Here is a 15,583-nt window from a genome sequence, read left to right as displayed (position 1 = left end):
ACTAAGATGAATGTACAAAATGTATAACGATTTTTTCAATTTTTGTCCCCTTTTTGACCCCTTAAAACGATTTTAACCGGCTAAAAATCAAGGAATGGATGGTCCATAAAAATCCAACCATTTAAGACCCCTAGCGCCGCTCTTCGACTATTAGTTTCGGAGGAGATAAAGTTTGAAAATATGGACCTAGACAGACAGACAGACAGACAGAGAGACAGACCAACATACATATATTGGATTTAGAAATTTTAAGAGGATAAGAATCGAAATCAGTAGTTGTATCGGAATCAAGGTTTTAGAATAGAATCAGCACAGGGAAAAATACTAGAATCGTCCTTTCACTATTCAGTTGGATCCGTCGTCTCTTATCATTTCCCCGACTCCCAAACCATTAATATCATCCTTGCAATAAAAAAAAAATAGGTTCTCACATTATCAAAAGGAAAAATAAAACAAAACGGATAAAAACGAATAAAGAAAGTAAAAAATTATGAATACAAATGTTAATTAAAAAGAATGCAATAAAAACTACAAAAAACAACTTTCTCGTAAAAGCGAAATGACGAATAACTCTCTTTCACGAAGAAAAGTTATAAAAAATGTTTTTTCTTATCTTTCTACAGCAAAAGGCAAGACAATTCTTTTTCGCCCATCTCGTCTCGACATATGGCCGCCATTCTAACTGAAATATCCTCGCCCCCCCCTTCCAAAATAAAATAAATCAAAGCCTTATAATCACGACGATTTCATTTTCGTTTACACATCAACGCCGCTGATGCAACCGAAATCTTTCGTGTCAGCAATGAACGCATATCTGTTCAAGTTGGCACGATGTTTGTTGCCAAGCAACTGCCATTCTAAATTCAATTAAGTAAATTCACTAATAGTTTTATAATTCTTTCTTATCCCTCTCTCTCTCTCTCTCTCTCTCTCTCTGTGTCTGTCTGTCTGTCTGTCTCTCTCTTTCTCTCTTTCTCTCTTTACATTTTGCTTTGTAAAGGGTGGGGTGCGTGGTATAGATAATGAATACCGTTGCGCACTAATGAATTTGCGGTTCAGAGTTCAAATCTTATCGAATCTATTTTGTTATGCACTAATATCGTTGGGACAGGTTTTACGTATAGATTTTTGTTAGATTAGTATATATTTTTATGCAATTAATATAGATGGTGGTGGAATTAGGTGAGATTCGTGTAGATTATGTTAGGATAAGATTAAGCTTTTGATAGATTATAATATATTTTGGTGTCATCAGTGCAGATTTTGGTGTGATTAGGTTAGATTTTGGAGGGTATAAGGAAGATTATAGGAGGATTAATGTAGATTATGTTAAGATTAGAATAGGTTTTTGATAGATTATGATATATTTTGGTGTGATTAGGATAAAGTTTGGTGAGATTAGGCTAGATTTTGTCTTAATAGCACCTTTAGTTTCCCATATAAACATAACAACAAAATGTTCCATGCACCAAAGGTTACATATGTGGATTTATCTTTTGAATTTTTCTGGTTTTGACCGCAAAATAGAGTGTTCCATTGGATGCGGATTTCCAGTCAGGCACAGTTGTGACCTCCGATTTTTAGTTCACATGGAAAAAGAATACACGGAGTTGGCTTTGCAATAAAGTCACATATCGTGTATGATCATCAGCTCACACCAACAGCTGTAAATGAGAGACTTCTGATAACTTCATTACTGTCATCTCGGCATATGCACCAACCCTAGACGCCGACAGTGAAGTGAAATGAGAATTTTACCAGCAGCTTGGCAAGCTTATAACCAAAGCCGCCACCACGCGACAAATTAATGTTGCTGAACGACTTTAGCGCGGGAGTGGGGAAAGACTATAGATTATGGAACTCTGTCATTGGGAAGCATGGACTTGATAAATACAACTCAAACGGCCGCCTGTTGTTAGGACTTTGCTCAGAATTTGAGCTATTCATTACCAACACTCAGTTCCAGCTCCCAACTCGATTTAAGACCACGTGGAAACATCCTCGATCTCAACATTGGCACCTTCTACACTATGTCATTGTCTGTCAGAAAGATAAAAAGGATATCCACATTACTAAATCAACACTTAGTACAAATGACTGTTGGACTGACCACCGTCTGATCATCTCACGTACTAACTATACCACCAGAAAGGAGATCAAATTTGACTTAAAACAGCAACCCCAGAAAAAAATATAACCTGTCAAAACTTCAACTAACAGAGGTAAAAACAAAATACCAACACACCATCGAACAGCACCTTTGTATAAACCCAACCAATGCTTGCGACCTGGAAGAAGAATGGTTGTCAATCAGTAAGATCATTAATGAATCAGCCAAAGTCACAGTTGGTTTAAAGAAAAAGAAAAATCAAGACTGGTTTGATGAAAACTGTGCTGGAATTAATCAACTCATTCAAGAAAAGATAAACGCTCGCTATGCTCATGAACAAAACCCTTGAAGCTGGCATAAAACCAACATCTACAGAAACTGCAAAAAACAAGGTCAATCAAGATTACGGGAACTAGAAAGCAAATGGTGGCAGTTGAAAGCTTTAGAATTGGAAGGTTTTGCAGAATCCCACGACCTTAGAAATTTCCATGGCGGTGTAAAACAAATTTTTGGCCCTATCAGATCCTCAATCGGAACACTCCTAGCTGAAGACAATGCCACTATCCTCAACGATCCACAATCAATTCTGGATCGTTGGAAGGAGCATTTTGCCACTCTACTGAATAAAGAATCTGCTGCAGATGAGGACTTTCTCTAAATGGTCCCACAGTACCCAGCGCAATTATGGATGAATGCACCACCATCATTTACAGAATTTCAGATTGCGATGGAGCAAATGAAAGTAAAAAAAAAAAAAAGCCCCGGACCTGATAATATCCCTTTCGAACTTATCCACCATAGTGGACAACATCTGAAAAATGAGACTATTCACTCTCATTCTTAAGATGTGGGAAGAACGTCAAGTACCAAAGGATCTGAAAGATGCAGCAATAGTAACCCTCTTCGAAAATAATGTGCCAATTACCGTGGGATTGCCCTTTTGTCCATAATCGGAAAAATCTTTGCCCGCATACTACTGAATCGCTTGCTGCAAGTCACGGAATCAGTTCTTCCAGAATCTCAGTACGGCTTCTGTGCCTCTTGGGGGACAATAGATATGATTTTCTGTGCTAGACAGCTGCAGGAGAAAAGCAGGAAGCAACAGAAATTCCTCTTTCTTGTATTTTATGACCTACAAAAAGCATTCGATAGCATTCCAAGAGATGCAATGTGGAAAGTTTTCAAGCAATTTGGTTGCCCGATCCACTTTGTAGAACGCATTCAGGCACTGCATGATGGCATGTCAGGTCTATGTATCGCACCAGGGCAAGGAAACAAAACAAGTTTTGTTGCTTGTGAACTAAAACAACACTGTGTCCTTACACCTACTCTTTTTATTCGCGTGCAAGCGACACTATAAGTCACTCAGTCGATCTGTTGGTCCATCGGTCAGTTGGTCAGTCGGTCTGTCGGTTGGTCGGTTTGTCAGTCTGTCCGTAACACTTCTGTGCTTGGCCTTTTTGGTTAAGATCAAAGGTCTGTTGTAAATAGATGCTGTTCTTAGCTTTTTAAGCTTTTCTTGGCCTTTTGGCCAAGCGCCGATGATGTCACGGTCTTTGTGTTGAGCTTCAGAGACATCGAGCTCGTGTTGGAGGCACTCACTCAGTACAAAAGAATTACAGGGACCAAGATAAACTGCAGCAAGTCGGTAGGACTATGGTTGGGTGCCTGGAGGGGCAATGCCAACCTCCCGGCGCCCTTCAGCTGGACGGTTCGGATCCTCAGCATGTGGTTCGGACCAGGTCTCCAGCTTGACAAAAATTGGTTGGACCGTACCGGTCAAAGGAGGAGTCTGCAGTCAATTCGTGGCTTCCTAGAAAACTTTCCTTAAAGGGTAGAGCTGAGGCGGGCGCCACTTATGTCTTTCCTCTCATCTTTTACCGACTGGCCATACTTCCCCTGCCTGCACAACACCTAACAGCTCTCATCGAACTCTTGTCCTCGCTTCTTTGGGACAGAGGAAGACACTGTTTAGCAGACAGGTCTGTATTCAACGTCCATGTGAGGGAGGTTTGGGAATGCCAGACTTGCAGTGTCATCGAGACGCTGAGAGGCTGGCGTTCCTGAGCCACCATATGCAAGACAATCAACCGTGGCACCCTGTGGTTACTGCTGCCTTCCCCGACCTCATTCTCGACCCTTCTATCGAGAGCCGTCGCAGGCCGCGGGGAGAATCTGCCTACATGAAAGAGTGCTGAGCCACACTAAAACAACTACCAAGGTCCAACAACCTTGTGACTGCCACCTGTAGGAAACTCCACAAGGATCTAGTGAAGGGGGCCGCTGCCGACCCGCTATGCGTGCATTTGGGCTGGTAGCAGATTGAGATCCGCTCCGCATGGAGCTGGGCGCCGGGTTCAAGTCATCTGAACAATTCAGAGTTCTCTCTGTCCTGGCGATTGGCCCTAAATGCATTTCCACTCAACAACATACAATGCAATTCCAGGTTTTTAGAGTCACCTGATTGTCCCTGTTATGGGACGACGGCTGTAGAAACGACTGATCACGCTTTCTCTGATTGCCGCGAACTCCGCCGGTATTGGTCGTATGTCACTGAGGTGACGGCTCACATCGATCCTGAGCATCCTCGCCCAATTACCATATCCAATATCATGGACAACGAGAGGCCGCCGTGGGACCGGAAAGACAAATTGTCTATGTTATGAAACTGGCCGTGGCGAGAATGGTGATTTGCACATTGCGTCTGCAAGGTTACCGGGGGGGGGGGGGTTCTGATCATGATCTGATTGCTTTATTTAAACACCAACTACGGGTGAAGATCAGATGTGATAGAAGAAGGCTGCATCACGCAGCATTTGACAGAAGATGGATACATGTAGCAAGTCTGTGTGTACAAAGAGGAACCAAATTTGAATATGTGTTCCCTGCCTAGATGTGGAACGCACAGTTCCGTAAAGTAAAATTAAACAAGTAGCCTCTGAGCTAGTCGAGTGTGTGTTTCATCCCTCCCTGATTAGGAAGCCTCCAAGATCTCCACTCCCTCCTACTTGCAATTTTTTTCACCCCTTTCTCTAAATTTCACCCATCTTGGAGAGAAAGAAATACAAACTAACCCCCATCCCTTACCCACAAAATTTTCTTTTCTCCATTCACCCCCATCTAGAGGGCATCCCCACTTAGAGACTGACCCACAGAAGCGAGGTTACTTTTACAAACCTAGTGGAACGGGCAGTCTATCAACTAGACGCGGTTGAGAGGGGCCTACTAATCACCTTTTGTTTTTTCTTCGCCCCCCCCCTCCACACAAATGAATTATTGTACCATTTTTATTATCTTTTTTGTTTTTTACACGTCAATAAAAAATGTTTTAAAAATTGGGAGTTAAGTAGGACGTCCCCCAGTAAGAAAGGGTGAATGCGGTATTATGGTGAAAGAAGATACTAACTGGGAGAAACTTTTGATTTTGTTTAGTTCTGGAGTGACAAGGATGACCAACGAACCACACAATCCCCCTTTTTGAGTTGGCCATGTGCCTAAGTGTTTTGTTCATTGTGGATTTTCACTGTATTTTTAACATGAATAAAGTATTTAATATCTCAAAGTGTAGTATCTGTTCTTACTACATGCTGTACTTATGTTTGTAACTTTGTGATATAAAGTGACGGATCACTTTTCTGTATTAATTTAATGTAAAATGATCACCCACTTTACAACCAGTCAGTATCAAAGCCATTCAAGTCATTCTCCAGATCATTCAAGTTATTTTTGAAGGATTCCAATTAATTTTTAAGCATTCAAGTCATTCTTAAGATCATTCAATTCATCTTTAAGTTCATTAAAGTCATTCTAAGTCATTTACTTTTTATTTATTTAAGTCATTTCAGCCCATTTTTTGGTCATTTTAGTTTATCTTTAAGAATTTCATGTCAATCCTACATTCACGCATTCATTCATTACACGAGAGCATGTGACTAATGGCTATCGGCCTTGTTTCCTTATATCTTGCTGTAATGTTGCACGAACTTCCACCCAAATAACCCAGGAGTGGACATTAGGTACCGTTATGATGGGGGACTTTTCAAGCCTGCTAGACTAAAATCTCAAAGCCTTGTGAAATTCCAGCTCATCACAGAGCTCCGATATGCAGATTACAACATGGTCCTTTGCCATTCCATAGAAGACATCCTGAGATCCGTAAACAACTTCACAGCAGCTTACCACCACTTCGGACTCTCTATTAATATCAGTAAGACAAAAGTGTTCGTACAACCAGTACCCAACACCATCTTATAGGACATAAGCGTTCACATAAATGACACTTTCCATATCTCGGTAGCATAATATCAAAAAAAGTGCTCAATTGAGAGTGAAATAGAAAGCCGAATTGGCCTCGCCTATGGAGCTTTCGGTAAATTGACGAAGCACGTCTTCAAAAATAAACAATAAAAACTAAACTCATAGTATATCACACAATTGTTATCCCTACGCTTTTGTGAGGCCTGGACTATGTACCAAAGTGATATCATTAAACTCGAAAAATTCCATCAACAAAATCTTCGAGCTATATTTAAAATCAAATGGTATGACTATGTAACCAACACAAGCGTTCTTGAGAGAGCAAACAACTGCAGTATTGAGGCCACCACCATGAGGCATGGACTCCGTTTGTTGATGAACATCTTCAGAATGGATGAAAACGGGCTTCCTCGACAAACCCTGTACTCGGAGCTAGCCACAGAAAAAAGATCTATTGGCCATCTCCTACAGCGATACAAGTACCAACTCAAGTCCACTCTAAAAAACAATGGATTTGATCTTCACATCTGGAAAACAACAGCTCAGGATCGATGCATGTGGCGTCAATCCATCATACATGGTAGATACTAAGTAGAAAGAAAAAGACCGATAGAGAGAAAGAGGCAAGCGAGAAAAAATCGTGCAAATGCAAATTCTATGCTCAGATTTGTGATCCAAACACTGAGGGAAGAGGAAACTGAAATTCTCGGATACAAGAAATCAACCACCGACGATATACATATGTATATATATATATATATATATATATATATATATATATATATATATATATATATATAGTAATTTATAAAATATATATGGCGATTAAGCTACACTGAATATTCTGCGCTTCATCCAACTATACGATTCGTTAGGCTTATGCGCTATATATATATATATATATATATATATATATATATATATATAAAAATCTAATTCTTGGTTCATTAGTTATTCATAAAACAATATTTCTGCATTACCAATTTAATTGAAATTTTCAGACAGTCTATCTTTAGAGTCGAGGAATGTTTTTATGTTATTAAAATAAATTAAAATTGCAAAAAAATATTTTTCGTAAGTCTATTCTGCAAGACGCTTCTCAGTTTCACTTATAAAAATTGCCTTAGTCTCGAAGAACTTATCCTCTACTAATCGAAGAAAAAACGTATAGTTCACCTTCTGTTTCTCTCCCCCTCTCTCTTCCTCTCTTAATATCTCTCTCCATCCACCTCTCCCTCTCCCAATCTATCTTTCTCTCTATATCACCTCTCCATCTCTCCTTGAGCCCCTTTCTCCCTCTAACTCCCTCTATCTCTCTCTCCTTCTCTCCTTTCCTCTGTCTTGCTCCCTCTGTTTCTAACTCTCCCCCTCTCTCTGTCTATCTCTCAATTCCTCTATCTTTTTCTATCTTCTTCTCTTTCTCTATCTCCCTCTCACTTTCTCTTTTCTCTCTATATATCTTCTTCTCTATCTGTCCATCTCTAATTCCTCATCCTATTTTAGTCTCCTAAATTAATTACAGCGAATAAGGTATTGTCAAAATTTGGATAAACCCTATTTTAGTTACCTAATTTAATTACTGTGATAATAGAAGTTATTTGAAAATTACTGTTACCTTGAACAGCACCAACTGGTAAAACCTTTTTAATTAAATTGATTTTGGCAGCCATTCAGTGACAAAAAGACTTAGCCCTTGCTGCATGTGGAATACTTGTGACCTTGCCACCAAGCAGAAGAACTACTTATTCTACATTGAAACATTCAATTTTTCAAAAATCTCATGTTCGACATCTCCAAAACATCTAGTATGCAGAAAAATATTGCAGAAATGCAAACTTATTGTTTGGGATGAATTTACAATGGTATGCAAAAAATAACTTGAGGCTCTTGGTCAATCCTTGCAAGATTTGTGTGGCAATGTCAGACCATTCTTTTTATTTCTTACAAAGGCATCACCACTTATCAAAGCCAAGAGGCCACTCAAGGATAAGAGTTATATAGTGTACAATAGACAATTGGACAATAAAGTAATCGTTAGTAATGGAAATTCGGTAAATTTATTGACTTATATAGAACGGCTCATCAAAATCTTGTTTACGTTAGACTTGAAGACAACCATATTGTAGTCAGCTGGAAAGCAGGAAAACTGAAGACAATTCCACAGGCGTGCAGTTCTAAGAAAGAAGCTTTGTTCATGGAATCTACGTTTAGGTTTAGGCACAGATAAAGAGTGGGGAAAATTATTGATAGTGTTTTCTGCTAGACGTGTATTTCTTGTGAGAATTTGGCGAGGGGGGACCATAGATTGAAGCTTAGTCAAGCACTTTCCATGAAAATAACGATAAAGCAAAGACAAACTCGCAACATCTATTCTGTGAGAAAGAGGTTGCATGGAAAGAGAAAAGGACATCACCTACGACGAAATCTATTTTGAATTCTATCAAGGCAGGATAAGTCTTTTCTAACAGCTCCTGCTGTGAGATATCTACTGGATCAATAGAAGGATCCCACCATTTTTCCAGCGGACTTGGCAACGGATTTAATGTATGTGTTCCAATTAAGATCAGGAGTAAAGGTCAAGCCCAGAAGCTTGTCAAAACATGGGGCCTCCCCAAGATGAGAGCCATTCATTTCAATTGATGCCAGATGGGGATCAGAGCGTTGATGATGTAAAGATAAAAGCTTGGTTTTAGATGCATCAAAAATAACAAGCCACCTTTTTCCCCATTGTACAACTTGCTCAAGATCAGAGGAGAAGAATCTGAGTGAACTTGCTCGTTTACGATCTTAGATGTTCTACCATAGATAGTAGTGTCATCAGCATAAATGTCTACGAATTATGTAAGGATATGATTTGGAAGATCATTTATGTAGATCAAGAAGAGAGTTGGGCCCAGGATAGACTCCTGAGGGACTCCAGCATTAATATTGTGAGCTTCTGATTTCTGCTCATCATCCACTATTCTTATGAATCTATCAGAGAGAAATGATTTAATAATTGAGAAGACATTTCCAGCTATACCGTAGCTGGAAATCCTATGAAGTAAACCTTTATGCCATACTCTATCAAAGGCCTTTGATATGTCAAGAGCAATTGCCCTAGAAAGGTAGCCTCCGTCGAGAGATTCGCTAATCCTATGACATATAACTGTAAGCACATCTGCTGTAGATCTAGCATAACAGAAACCATATTGTGTGTCATTAAGGTTATTTTTGCTGAGATGGTTGATTACTTCTTTATTTAACACAGATTCCAGCAACTTACTCATGACGCACAGGAGACTTATTGGCCTGTAGTGAGAGGGAGATGAGCGATCACCTGAATTTTTAAATACAGGGCATACTGATGAGATTTTCCAGGGTGATGGGCAGCAATTCTCATTAAGACAATGTTTAAACAGTTTTGTAAGTATGGGCGCTAGTTCTAGTTGAATCTTTTTTTTAGTACTATAATTGGAATACCGTCAGGGCCTGTTGCTTTACTGGAATCAAGGTTTTTGATTAGCTTGGTAACATCACGTACAGGTATATATATATATATATATAATGTTTTCTGATATGGGAGGAAATATTGGGGGTTGGCCGCCTTGGTTGCGAAGGGTACAATTAGCTCCAAAGTTCTTGGCAAAGAGTTTGGCTCTGTCTGATGCTGATGAGATTACCTCCGGTCCATTGATGATAGTTGGTATAGAACACACTCTTCTGTTCAGGATTCTATTTGCTATTTGCCAAAACTTGTGGGAATGCAGTAATATTGTTTGCAGATTTCAGACAAATGTTACCTGTAACACCAGCAGATGAAATAAATGCTTGCCTCAAATACTCTACTTTTTAGTGCCATGTGAAGATATTAAACTTAACTCAAAGTATGCGTGTCCAGTTACAGACTGCTCGATCTGCACAGAAAATTTTGCATCACTTGTGGGAAATTGGGTACGGAAAAGTGCAAACTGATCTGAGTTAAGGGCGAAATTCTTTGATTCTTAACTTCTGTAATTTTATTACACCAAAAGAAGAGTGAGTTTAAAAGGTTTTTGAAAATATTCAAATTAATTATACAAATTCCACTTGACTGAGTGAGAAGCTATTTTTGCAGCTCAATATAAAGACGTTCATGAACTTAACGCCATTATTCAACGTAAAATTCCAAGTGAGGTAGTCAAATACAAATCCATCGACATTGTTGTGGAAGCAGATAAAGTGGTTAATTATCCAACAGCTATATTTGCCAGGGATGCCACAGCATGTACTGCAATTGAAAATCGGTGTACTAATTATCATGTTGTGAAATATAAACCAATCCAAGCTTTGCAATAGCACATAGCTTGCAGTAAAAAAAAATTAACAAACAATATCATAGAAACAACAATCTTTACAGGACCTTTGACAGGTGAATAAATCTTTATTTCACGCATTCCTATGATTCCACCGGATACACTATTACACTTTAGGAAATTGCACTTTCAAATTTTATCGTCGTTTGCAATAACCATCAACAAAGCTCCGGGAACAATCTTTACAATTGTGTGGCTTACAGTTACACACTGACTGTTTTTTCACATGGAAAATTTATGTTACGTGTTCAAGAATCACCAAACCAGAAAATCTCTATATCAGCTAAGAAAATGGAACAACAAAAACTGTGTAACGATACGAAATGGGAAATTAAACCTATAAGAAACATGCATTTTCTCATTTTTTAACTTTTTCCATTGCGACAATGTGACCCACTGCAACGCGTGGCAGGGTACAGCTAGTGTATATATAATGTGTGTGTTTTTGTGTGTGACATATTTTTTATATTATAATAATTTGTGGTAGTCCTAAAAGTAAAGAATTACATAACTATTATCATTGCAAATATTATTTAGCATTATGGTTAGGAAGTTCACTAACACGGTGAAGGACCAGGGTTCATTCCCCAGTAGAATTACACTAAAGACTGGAAAAATAGTACTTGATGCCACCTTGCTAAGCATTATAAGGTAGGGATCAAGTGTAAACGGAGCAATTTAAGAAAAGTATTGGCCTTGCTACATCTCGTTATAATATAGTAGGTTATAAAAAGGAAGCCTTAGAGACGCTTCCAATCGATTAATTTATTCGTTCATTCGTAATACTAATATTAATAAAGAAGAAAGTAGACCTAAAATTAGTAGAATGAAAGGAATAAGAGGGTCTTGCAATAAGTAATGGCCCTGACCCACTTCCTATAGGAGTAGAGCAACGAAACTTGGCACAGTTATTAGTCTTTCTCTACACAGGAACCACTCAGAGTTATGCATTTTCCCCATCGTTTGATGCAGCTCTGGAGACCGTTTTTGTAGAACACCCCAGGTTGGTCCTCCAACCACGACGTGACTTCAGAAATCAAGGCTGCATCATCTGGGAGACGCTTTCCTTTCAAAAACAACTTCATGGCTGGAAAATGGTGAAAGTAAGAGGGTGCAAGGTCAGAAGAGTAGGGAGGATGGAGAAGGATTTCATAACCACACGCCCGTGCTTCTGATCTGGCAACATGCGAGTTGTGGACCGGAGCGTTGTCCTGCAGGAGGAGGGTACCTTTGCTGATCTTGCCCCACGTCTTGATTTTGATAGCTTCCCTTAATTTCTTCAAAAGTGAAGCATAATAGACTCCTGTAATTGTGGTACTGTTTGCCAGGAAATCTGTCATCCTGGTCCTAGAAGACTGTGAGCATGGCCTTACCAGTGGAGGGCTGCACCCTTGCCTTCTTTGGAGGTGGTGAGTCCAAGTGCTTTCACTGCATTGACTGGGCTTTGGTCTCTGGATCATAGTGGTGGACTCAGGTTTCAACCTGTGTAATCAGTTTTTTGAAAAGCTTTGACTCATCTTCTTGGCACATTTCCAAATTCATCCTCGACCACTCGACGCGTTCTCGCTTCTGAAATGTGGTGTGAGCAACCTGGGAATCCATCTGGCAGATACCTTATGCATATGCAAATAGTCATGAATGATAGTTTCCAAAGACCCTGTGCTAATCTTGACATATTGGACTATTTGGCGAATAGTAATGCGCCGATCTTCCAAAATGGCAGCCTCAACTTGACAGACAGATGCCTCATCAATGGCAGAAGGGTGCGACCAGGTCTGGGAGCTGTTTCCACAGACTTCCGGCCATGTTTGAATTAACGATGCCAGCGTTTTACAAGATCATATGATGGGGCCATTATCACCATAAGTTTCTTTTATTTCATCAAAAGTCTCCTGTGGTGTGCGTCCTTTCAAATACAAAAACCGGATCACTACTCAACATTCAACAGGCTCCATTTCACACCTGACTCAGTTCAAACACCTGTAAAACAGAAACCACAATTAATTCAGAGCTGTAATTTGCCACATAACCCGTAGAGATATAAATCATTGCACATGCAAAATTTCAGCTAGATCAGACAACTGGAAGTGGGTCAGGGGCATTACTTATTGCACGCCCCTCATAGAGGAGAACGTTTTTATGATAATTATTAATAGTAACAGTCGTAGTATTAGTAGTATTATAAGAAAGAAAAAGAACTCATCACCACGACAGTCGTCGTCTTCATCATCATCATCATCATCATCATCATCATCATCATCATCGTCGTCGTCGTCGTCCTTGTCAGGGAGGTAACGATGGTTAAATGGTTAATGACACGGTCGGACAACCTGCATGGGCCAAGTTCGAATTAGGTTTATTCCGCAGAATCACTTTCACTTAGGAATGTTGGCGACCTTCACCTGGTCCCTTCCGTAAGTATTCAATGTTTTATAGAAATAATTCTAACTGGGAATATTGGGGAAACGAATGTCAACAAAAATCACCTGATTTATACAAAAATGAATGAATAATGTTCAACAACAAAAATGACAATCTTCTTCTTCTTCTTCTTCTTCTTCTTCTTCTTCCTCTGGTGATGATGAGGAGGAGTAGGAAGAAGAAGAAGAAGAAGAAGAAGAAGAAGAAGAAGAAGACAATCTTTAAAGTTGTTGAACTAGAGGTTTCCAATCCTATGATCGCGAACCCAACTAGGAACAGCAAACGATCTTCTTGATTCATAAAGGCATAACAATACTCCTTTAATTATAATAAAAATCGTCTTTCAATTATAATAAGACTCGCCCATTCTAACCCGAGACGTTATAAATATAGAACAGAAATGGAGAAAGACGTCGCTAATAATGAAAGTACACAACTGAGTTATTCCCCCTTCTCATTAGCTGTCGATTAAACTAAAATTAGGTATGCGTCTCTGTGATAGCTGTGTCAAACAGGTCATGGATTATACACATAATTATTAAGACTTGTTTTAGTCTTTAATAAATATTATAGTTTTTCTTGTTACTTAGATAACATTTTCACATTCTTTCTCTTAAGCATGTTTTTTGTTAAAGGTTAGGCATTTGTCTCAATTTCAAGCAAAAGTATACTGAAGGTGAAGCGAGGTCGCCATTGAAAAAAAAATGTTGGAGACCACTGGGGTAGATGTTGAAGAAAATAAAAAAAACGGAAATCAAGAAATGTTGATAAAGAAAGAACGAACCAATGGAAGAAAGGGGATATAATTGGAGCCAATGAAATGGAAAACAAGTATGAAAAATAAAATGAATTCAAATCAAATCGTAATCAAATATTATGCAAATGAGTTTGAATTATTCAGTAGATTCTAACAATAAACCATCAAAAATGGCGTCGTAAGTGTTTTTATCGTTCGACGACGAGCCCGCTTTTGGCGCCACCATTTTGTTTTAGTGCTTTTGATCGTTGCTTTCGTGACTTGTTATTCGCTTAACAAGATGGGCGGAATTTTTGGCGCACTGACATTTTGAGCAACGGATATAATAGCCAAATGTACTGTAAAATCATTTCATTTGTTCAATATTTTTAAAACATTAGTAAAAAATTAAATGCTTTTGAACTTCCTCAGTTTTTGGTTCGGATGCTGATTATTAAAGAAAAAAAAGGACAACAATTTTAACTTATAGGAAATTTATAGAAGGCCATAAAATGCAGAAGAGTAACGGATGGTGCCCGGAAAACTCGTACCCGGAAAACCCATATCCGGAAAACTCGTACTCAGAAAATTCGTTCCTTTTTGCTAGGTAGGAAAACTGGTCCCTTGTTGAATAAAAATATCAATTGAAAACACATTTTATGATCGTTCTTTAAGGAGATATTGTTTTTAAAAGAGACTATACCCCTATAATATTTTTTAAAATTATTTTTACTTGTTTACTGTTGTTTTTAAAAAAATTAAATCGATTTTCTAAGTGTTCGTTTTCTACCTAACTGGCTAAGTTGCAAGTGGTTTCACTTATTTTAAAGCATTTATTCTGTTCAAAAACGAGATTACAGACCGCATAATATATTTTTAAAAATATTTATACTTATTTTCTGTTGTTTTGAAAAAAGCAAAATCGATTTTTCTACCAAGCTGGCTAAGTTGTCGAAAAACGAAACCATATATTTATTTTAAAAAATACTTAAATTTTAACATTTTTTGTGTTATTACGAAACAAAAATAAAAGAAAGAAACACGTATCAAAGAAAGTAATTATTTTATTTAGAATAATTAATTTAGTTTAAACAATTCTTGTGTCATTACGAAACAACAAAAAAGAAAACACGGTACTTATGTATTTTTGGTCTCGCGCTGAAATAATAACGCCGCAAATAAGTAACAAACAAGATTTTTCCCCGAACAGAAAAAAATATTTGAAAACCAAAACATTCATTGTATAAAAATGTATCAATATATAATTGTAAAATATTTATTGTATAAAAATGTATCAATATATAATTGTAAAAACATTAATTGTATAAAAATGTATCAATATATAATTGTAAAAATATTTATTGTATAAAAATGTATCAATATATAATTGTAAAACATTCATTGTATAAAAATGTATCAATATATAATTGTAAAAATATTCATTGTATAAAAATGTATCAATATATAATTGTAAAAATATTCATTGTATAAAAATGTATCAATATATAATTGTAAAAATATTTATTGTATAAAAATGTATCAATATATAATTGTAAAAACATTTATTATAATAATGTATCAATATATAATTGTAAAAACATTTATTATATAAAAATGTATCAATATATAATTGTAAAAACATTTATTTAAAAGTCTACGTAAGAAAATATAATTTTAATAAAACAATTTTGTAATAAAAACAATATTGGATTTTTATAAAGTAAA

The sequence above is a fragment of the Euprymna scolopes genome, chromosome 2 (assembly GCF_053919585.1).
Source record: "Euprymna scolopes isolate OS-2025 chromosome 2, ASM5391958v1, whole genome shotgun sequence".
Taxonomy (NCBI): domain Eukaryota; kingdom Metazoa; phylum Mollusca; class Cephalopoda; order Sepiida; family Sepiolidae; genus Euprymna; species Euprymna scolopes.
Note: the sequence above shows the minus strand (reverse complement) of the source record.